Source organism: Sesamum indicum, unplaced genomic scaffold, assembly GCF_000512975.1.
Source record: "Sesamum indicum cultivar Zhongzhi No. 13 unplaced genomic scaffold, S_indicum_v1.0 scaffold00139, whole genome shotgun sequence".
NCBI classification, from domain to species: Eukaryota; Viridiplantae; Streptophyta; class Magnoliopsida; order Lamiales; family Pedaliaceae; genus Sesamum; species Sesamum indicum.
Genome location: NW_011628057.1, coordinates 382,796 through 392,746, shown reverse-complemented (window position 1 = coordinate 392,746; position 9,951 = coordinate 382,796).

The window sequence follows — 9,951 nt, the reverse complement described above, 5'->3', positions numbered from 1 at the left end:
ATAAATGGCGAGGGATCTTCAAAGAGCCCGAAAGTAGTGCAGCCCAAGCTATTTTCGTCCCCGACGACTTCCATAATCTGTAAAAGCCTTGTGCTGTGTGGGTCTGCCCTTCTCAAAACGCCATGTGATACGATCATTCCCTCTAAGGATTGGCGGCAGTGCCTCTGTAATCTCTAAGCACTCAATGTCAATGATGATGGGCCAGTGTCATTACCCCTCCTTGCTAACACTGCTAAGCTTCATTTCGCCCAGTAGCTCAAGAAGATCTAGTCCATGTGGGAAGCTATCAATGAGGGGGCCGAGGTGGTGCCATGGGTCCTTCCAAAGATAGAAGCTCCGTCCATCACCAATTTGGTAGTCTGCCATAGGTCGAAGCACACTGTGTAGTCATAGCATCTTCCTCCAGCCCCACGATCCCCCACGATCACTAACAGTCCAAACGGAGGTATCCCGTAACCTCCCGTGGTAAAGCCACTCCATCCAGATAGAAGTCATGTCACACCGGCTGACGTCACACAATTTTTTGCACATTAGGACACGATTAAGAGTGCCAATATGTTTAAGCCTTAGTCCACCCTCCTCCTTCGGCTTACATACCTCCTGCCATGCTACTATTGCATAGCCACTCGTTCCCATGCCTTATCCTCGGCAATGTCAAACACTGCCTGCTTCACGTTATCCAGAGTGAATGGCAGTAATAATTGGCGAGTCTTATCATCTGTAAGTACATGTCTCGTCCACGGTCTAATATATCTTATATCCACTGATACTCGCTGTCTGGTACCGCCTAAAAGACTCTGATAGTATGAGACAAACTCATGGATAATCTCCCCTGGCTCTGTGTGGACAGTACCCTACTCATCATTAATCTGCAAGATTATCCTTGCCACCCGTCTCTGAGCACTCTTGCGGAAGAAAACCCGGGAGCATCGGTCACCTCCCTTCATCCTCTGCATCTTGGCTCTCTACTGCAGCATAATTTGTTCAAGTTTCGCCGCTTTGGCATACACTAGGCAACAACAATGTTCTAAGCACCAGTAGAGCTCATTATGTCTGTTAGAGCCCAACAGGTTTTGTGCTTCTTCAAGAAATTCTTTAGCCAATTGGACATTGAGCATCAAATTCCCCTTACTCCTCCTCTGCTATTGGAATACAGGTTTCAGGGCCTTAAGTTTACGTGTGACCGCAAACATAGGCACGCCGACCACCTCATGTTGCCAAATATTTTGCACACTGGGGATGAAATTAAGCGAAAAGAGTTAGGTAGTTATCAAAGCGAAACATACCTCTGAATTGCCGTTGTCTATCTCCATATAAGACTAATGGAGAGTGATTAGAAGTCCGTGGCGTAAGGCTATACTAAGATGAAGTAGGAAACTGTGCCAACCATCTATCATTAATGAGAAGCCGATCCAACCGCTTCCATAAACTCCGCGGGCTCAAACTGCGATTATGCCATGTATACCATTCACCTTGCATAGGCAATGGCATCAATCCAGCCTCCTGAATACCAGCATTAAATTCTTCCATGTCCGTCCTTATATCTCCAGAAATGCCACATACCTCATTAAGATCTCGAACTGCATTGAAATCTGCCCTCACCAGCCACGGATCCAAAGAGCCCGACGGTCAACCACCTTAGATGCACCATAAACAACAGTAAACATAATGGATTCATTGACAACCCTAGTAGTTACACAATAGTGCATAAATTGTTCTCTCAAATCAAGTACATGGACATCAATAACATTATTATCCCATGCAAGGCATATACGATTTCCAATAGAAGAATAATCGACAAACCATTTTCATTGAGGTAACAGAAAAAACTGTATATGCATAACATTATTAATGCGAACGCGAGTTTCTAAAATGCCCACAAAATATAACGCTAAATTCCGAGACAAGGTCCTTTAATACGAGTTGATGGTCCTATTTATTCAGCCCACGATATTTTATACAACGGCATTCAACATGGATCACTACTAACGAGGTTGCATGTATTAGAACCCCTAGCAGGCTCATATGTGTCATCAAGTAAATGTAAAACGTCAAAGGCATTATAGGTGACCACTGCCTTACCCTTATTGTTATGATTGGAGACATTGCGTCCAGCAGGGACATTGCTCGCCTTGGGTCTCGATACCTCAACAACCTCACAATCTGGACCTTGTGATCTTCTATCCTTTTTCCAAACCGTGGCCGGTGGCTATCGGGGAGCGTTTCTTTTGGCACGTATACAGTTACCGGTGGCTGAGTAGGTTTGTTGGATTTATTCAGAGAACAATCCTTCGCAGTATGTCCCAATGCCATTCAACCTGTACATTTCGTTGGGAGCCATTCATATTCAACATCAACTTTGCAAGATGTCTCCCCTCCATCTTCATCAGGTGTCATGATGATAATATGTTTTGGCAGCTTTTGTGTAACATCAAGCATCACGCATACACGAGCGAAATCTAGTCTCGTGCATGCTCTCGTTATCTCATCTGGGTAAAGGGGCGTACCCACTTCACTCACAACGGTACTCAATCCTTCCGTTGTCCAGAATTCCATCGGAAGGTGCCTAAGTTTGATCCAGACAAGCACCTGTGTATGCTTCAACTTCCTCATAGCCATGCCCGGTTCACATTTCTGGAGTACTACCGGTTGTCCTTGAAACAGCTACGGACCCCTCTCTATCACCTCTTGCATCTCAATAACAGGTTTAAACTAAAAGAAAAAGAAGCCATTAACAGTCACTGTGATCGCACGTAAAGCTGGCTAAACCGAGTGAGCAAATTCCTTCAACTTGATAATACAGTCGTTTCCCCAAAATATATCCTACTGTTGTAGATTTCCATCATTTAGACCCATCACAAACTGTGTCCAAAGACGGACGAACCAAAACCTCCCCGTTTTGCATTGTTGGGGTAATGTATGATGGGGTTTTATGGGATGTATTATTGAATGCTTAAGCAATTTTTCGAACTTGCATGCAGCGGTATATTCCCAACAAAAATACCCGTGTGATCAGGACGTACCTTCGGGATCAAGTGATCACCAAGCGATGAGTCCGACAACTCGCCATCGCCATTCATCAGAGAAGTCATCGGCAGCAGCTATTTTGGAGCTGCAGTCACCATCGAAGAAGTCTGAATAGTTACAGGTGGTGATGCAATGTCAACAACAGTCGCCGAAAACTGGGCAGACGTTCAACGCGCCTCCATCGCAGAAATCCGATTGGAACACGCCGCTGCTAGAAACTGAAATGACGCAGCCTTCAACCCATTATTTTCAGTCGTCTGAAACCTACTCGCCGGCGTCAGAAGCCGTCTGCAAGCCTGCCTGAATCCTCGAGCAAGAGGATGAGCGTCCACTTTCGTCACAGTCGCCGGTGTTCGAGCAACAGCCCCAAATTTCATCTCCCACCATTTCTTCAGGTCCTTGAGAGCTTCCATGGCATAGGTATCTCCTTTGTCAACAACCTTGTTTGCAAGGATGAGGATTCCTCGAGGTTAAATTCAAGCGAATGAACAGTCGCCGATTTTTCTCCATTCACGTTGCACATGGCAGTGCCAAACCCTAAATCCGAAGGCAACGAACCAGCAGTCAAAACTCCATCTTTTCCGGCCAAACAACTTCTTCTCCATCCCCAAAGCCTATTAGGCAAGTAGAAGACGAAACGTCGCCTGTTGTAGCCTCCAAACAGTCCCCCGACTGTCCGTATTCCGCGGTAGAAAGTGGCGGTTCATGATGAAACTCCACCATGGCAGTCTCCCTTTGTTGTCCTCCATCCTCCTCCACTTCACAGTCAACCGCCGGCGAGTCGCCGCAGTCTCCCGAGTCGCCTGCCGGTGAAGAATGAGCTAGGAAAATATTTGTGTTAGTGTGTGTATTTTTTGGTGTGCTAGTGTGTGAGAGAGAAGAGAGAATTTTGAGTGTCCATTGTCTCTACATTTTTTCTTGTTATTTACCTCCTCATTCAATTTATTATTTCAAAAAAAACTTGATCATAAATAATTTTAAAGGAGGTATAATACAACAGTGCTCGAATGATATGTTATCCCTCGACAGACCAAGGGATACGCCATAATCTATAAAGTGCACTAGAGCTAACAGAGCTAGGAAGATTTTTGCTAATAATCCATAATCTAACATCCTCTATGATTAAGCTAGCTAACATAGCCGGCGACCTCGAAGTGTGTTTGAACCATCTCATGTTGCGTTCCTTCCAAATGTGATAAACGCATGGCCCAAGTAGCGCACGGTATGCCATGTTAATAATGTGTTTGCCCCTCTAGTTCCTAGAAGCCCATTCAATATCCATCCGCCACTGTCTGTTAGGCCAGAGAAATCGAATAGTTCGTCTGATAATAGTCAAACAACGTCTACTATACTGATAATGAAAGAACAAATGCGTGTGTATCTTCAAGTTGTCCCCAATACATATGACACATCCTCCTAAATGTGATAACCATTGCTTGTCCGTTGTAGCAAGCTTTTCCTGAATATCGAACCAGAGAATGAACATGTGCCGAGAAATTTTTAGAGGTCCAGAAAGTAGTGAATATCAGCTTACTTTTGAACCCAGGGGATCAAATAAGCGATAGAGGGCTTGCGTGGTGACAATGTTGCCCGAGAACCGCCACAAAATTCGGTCATTACCTCTGTGAATGATAGGTAGTACCTGCAACATCTCCAAACATTCGAAGTCAATGATAGAAGGCCATTGCCACTAACCCTCGTAAATGACAGCCCACAACCTACTGGATTTCTGCAATTCCGTAACAATAGGTGCATGGGAACTCTCTGAATAAGAGGGCCTAGATGGTGCCAAGGGTCCCTCCATAAATAAAAATCCCGCCCATTACCGAGGCGGTAAACAACCTCTGATCACAGCCATGCCCTTAACCGTATAAGTTTCTTCCAACACCATGAGCCTCTATTTTCAGATATATTCCAAATAGAGGAGTACCGAAGTCGTCCTTGGTGTAACCATTCCACCCAAATTGATGTCATGTCACAACGATAACATCGCACAATTTTTTATACATGAGGGCCCGATTCATCGTCTCAATGTCTTTCAATCCTTGACCCCCCTCATCTTTCGGCTTACACAACTCCCTCCAAGCAACTGTAGCATACCCACTACTCCCCGTGACTTCCATAGGAACTTTCGTAAGCATTTTTCAATTTCATTAATGACCGTTTTTGGGAGAATGAAAGCCGAAAACCAATAAATACTAAGGGACGAAAGCACAAATTCAATAATTTGCACTCGTCCTGCATATGATAAAGCCAACCCCTCCCATCCAGCAATATGAAACTCAATTTTATTCAGCAAGGGTAGGCAATCAGATATCGAAAGTCTAGATGATATTAAGGGGAGTCCTAAATACCTCATCGGCAGTTGTCTCTCCTGGAACTCAAGCATCGTCAGCAGCTCCTCTTTCATTCTTTGAGCCGCTCGGGACAGTATGAGATAACTTTTTTGCTCATTTAACCGAAGCCCCAACCAATCACCAAAGCGATGCAATCCGTCCTTGAATACACGTATAGAGTCCACCGCTGCTCGACTGAATAAGATAACATCATCGGCGAAACCCAGTTGGAAGATATTGGAGGCTTCACATTTCCAATGAAATTGGAAGCGTCCATCTTGCTCAATAATTTGTTGGAAGACTAAGTGCATCACTTCCATAACAAGGACAAAGAGGTATGGAGATAGAGGATCACATTGGCGAAGCCCTCTTGAGCCCACAAAAAAACCGTGTGCCTTCCCATTCAAGCCCACCGAGGATGATGGTGTTGTAATACACTCTTCAATCCATCTCATAAATATGATCAGAAACTCGAATAATTGAAGTATGGCAAGGAGGAAATCCCACTCCACAGTATCATATGCTTTACGTATGTCCACTTTCGAGGCACACCGTGGAGGTAATCGCTTCTGATTATATCGGTGAATAACTCTTGTGCCATTATGATGTTATCCCCAATACTCTTGCCAGGTATGAAAGCCGCCTGACAAGGACTAACTAGCTTGCCCAAGACCACACTCAAACGTTGGACCAGTAGCTTAGCAATAACCTTATAAATCACATTGCAACAAGAAATGGGACGAAAGTCAGCTACAGTAATAGGAGAGTGTACCTTGGGAATAACCGCCAAGAGTGTACAATTGACCTGTTTTAAAAGTTTCCCCATAGCAAAGAAATCCAAGACAGCTCTAGTGATTTCATCACCCACGACTGTCCATGCAGCTTTAAAAAATCCAGACAAATAGCCATCTGGCCCTGGAGCTTTGTCCTCTGCTATATCAAACATTGCCAGTTTCACATCCTCAGCCGTGAAGGGCTTGATAAGGTGCGAGGTTTCGTCCTCGTCAAAAAGATGTTGCGCCCAAGGTCGCAAAAAATCGGAGATCCAGCACTTCCCGTCGTCGATTTCCGCCAAGTAAGTACTGATAATAGGAGACAAACTCCTCACTCACCGCATTAGGATCGATCTGGGTGACTCCATGACCATTGTTAATCTGTAACACCCTCTTCACTGCACGTCGATGTGCAATCTTGCGAAAGAATACACGTGTGCACTGGTCTCCTTCCTTCATCTACTGCATCTTTTCCTTCTATTGTAACATATTTTGTTCCAACTTGGTTGCTTTTGCATACACTAATCGACAACAATGCTCTAAATATATGTAAAACTCATCATGTCTGTTCAAACTTACCAGATTTTGCGCCATGTCAAGAAACGCTTTTGCAAGCTGGACGTTATGTGAAAGGTTCCCTTTCTCCCTTCTTAATTCATGAAAAATAGGTTTTAAGGTTTTCAACTTTCGAGTGACCGCATACATAGGTATACCAACTATCTCATGCTGCTAAATCTGTTGCACTCGTGAGATAAAAGACGGTGAGAGCGTAAGGTAGTTATCAAATCGAAACATACCTCCAAACTGCCTCTGACAGTCCCCAGAAATCACCGAGGGCGAATGATCAAACATACGGGGGGTGAGGCATGTATATGACAACTCGGATATCTCAACATCCAAATATTATTCGTGAGGATCCTATCCAGCCGCTTCCAAAGGTTGTGCGGGCTAGCACTGTAGTAAGCCAAGTAAACCATTCACCCTGCATAGGCAATGGTAAAAGTTCACTATTCTGAATACAGGAATTAAATTCCTCCATCGCTATCCTTATATCGCCCGACGTACCACAAACTTCACTAAGATCTCTAACTGCATTGAAATTCCCTCCAACCATCCATGGGATATCAACACAATTTAGCGCTAGAGCCTCCAAGGTACCCTAAAAATCCCTCCTAGCAGCTACCTCATTAGCACCATAAATAATAGTAATGATAATAGGATTATGCGAGGCTCTAAATGTAATACGAGCATGGATAAATTAAAATCCCAACGATAGCACATTAACATTAATAGAGTTATCATCCCATGCCAACCAAATACGGTTACCAACAGTTGCATAATCCACAAACCATTTTCACTAGGGCATTAAGAAAGACTGAATACGAGCAACATTATTCAACTGAACACGAGTTTCAATAAGACCAAATAACTGTAACCTGAACTCCGCAACTAGATCTCTGACAGCTAGTTAGTGGTCCCGCTTGTTCAGCCACGAACATTCCATATGCCAACATTCAACATGGTTCAAGGCACAAGGGGCTGTGTGCTTTAGGACCCCCAAGAACTTCATCTGCTTCATCAATCAATTGCAAAACATCAAAAGCATTATAGGTAACAATGGTCTTACCCTTTCCACTCAACTCAGCCTCGTTTCCTTCGTTAGTATGTCTCGATTTTCAACTTGCTCGCTATAAGCTAACTGGTTAGTCCCCTTCTCACAACCATCTCGAGCAGGACCCAATTTGCGTACATAGACAGTCACCGGAGGCTTGTTAGATTGGACCACTTTCTTCACCCCACACTCTTTTGCACTATGACCTAACGTCATACAATTGGTACACTTTAGCGGCAACCACTCATACTCAATGTCGATCTTACAGGTCGATTCTCCTCCATCTTCATCAGGACTCATCATGATAATATGTTTTGACAGTTTAGAGCTGATATCAAGCATCACACACACACGAGCGAAATCCAGTCTCGTGCATGCTCTCGTAATGGCGTCCGGATACAACGGTTTCCCCACACCACTAGCCACCGTGCTAAACCCTTCTTCCGTCCATAGTTCCATTGGAAGGTGACGTAACCGGATCCAAACAGGAACTTGCTTATGCTTGAGCTTTCTCATCACCATACTTGGTTCCCACTTTTGCAGGACAATAGGTGTACTGGAACAACCACGGTCCCCCTTCAATAACCTCTTCCATGTCAATAATCGTTTTGAATTGGAAGAAAAAGAACTCATTTGCAGTCGCATTGACCTCACGCAAAGCTGGCTATACAGATTCGGCGTACTCCTTCAAGTAATGAAAGTAAGGCCGTTTCTCAAGAAAATATCTCACAGCCATAGATCTCCATCGTCGAGAACCCTTCTGAATGGAATCCAATGTCGGACCTGCAATGATCTCACCATTTTGTACCATCGGAGCAATATACGATAAAGTTTTTCAGGAGGAATTATTAAAAACATCAGCTATTTAATCATCCACAACAGGCTCAGGACATGCATGCAACGGAACATTGCCAATAAATAACTCGGTGGGACCAAATTGTACCTTAGGGGCTTATTTGTATGCCATCTCATGAACTTTATCCACATCATGCACCCGTTTCTCCAACTGGGCAGCAGCATTTATCGCATTGTTCGAACCCACGCAGTCCACCTCATCCTTCCCACTACTCGCCATGTCAGCCTCCACGTCACCACTTACGTGTGCCACCTCAGCACACTCATCCACATGAAATTCAACCTGATTATCATCGTCAACGCACCGCCTTCGCTGATCGGACAAATTGAACAGTAACCTGGCCGCCGGCCCATCTATACGGCCCTTCGTCGGAACAGTCTGAAAGCAACCAGCCGGAACCTGCTGCTTGTCGCCGTACTCTGCTGCAACAACATCTTTCGCATGTTCAGGCACTGCAACCCTCTTTTCCGGCAGGATATGTATTTCTCCCGTGCGTTTTCCGGTCATAGACATTGGCACTAGCGTTTTCCATGGCTGCTGACGCATAACCGGCGCCACCACCTCCTGTCTCGACCCACATCACCCAAATTTAGCTTCCCACCACACCTGCAATTTTTTCAGTGCATCCATGGACGCATAGTCACCATCGACCACTTTGTTCGCCAGATTCAAGAACTCCTCAATATTGAATTTAGCCAGCGACTGGTTTGCATCACTTTCTCCATTGTCATCGCTAGGGTTCGCTTGGCCAAACCCTAGATACGATATATCCCCCCACATCATCAAGACTTCTCTTTTATCCATAGGAATCCGACCTCCATCCCCAATATTGCTAAAGCAATTGTCTGTGACCGGATAGGAGCCAATTTCCGTCATCTTCCTCCCCAGCGCCGCGTCTCCCATGCAAAACCCTAATTTCGAAATTCAAAACCCTCGACTTCTTGGATTTTCAAACACGGAATCTTCTGCTATAGCAATTAATTTGGACTCGCGGCCTGACTGAAACAGCACAGCAATTCAAAATCAAACACCACTGCCCCAACTTGTGATTCTTGCTGTTACTTTTTAATTATTTTATAATTATAATTTTTCCCTACTCAACTCACTACTCCATTTTTCTCTCTCACGTTCTCCATATTTTTGCCCTTACAAACTTCTATAATTTTAATGAACCCTATTACAACTATTTTTCCTCTCCCACATTCTCCATATTTATTTTTTATAACGATCTTTCATCTTTCTAAAAAATTTATAATTATAATTTATTTTGTCTCTCTTACTTTACCCCACAATTTATTTTTCTACATATTTCTTTCCTTTTCATCACCTCACTACGTTTTTGAGTTG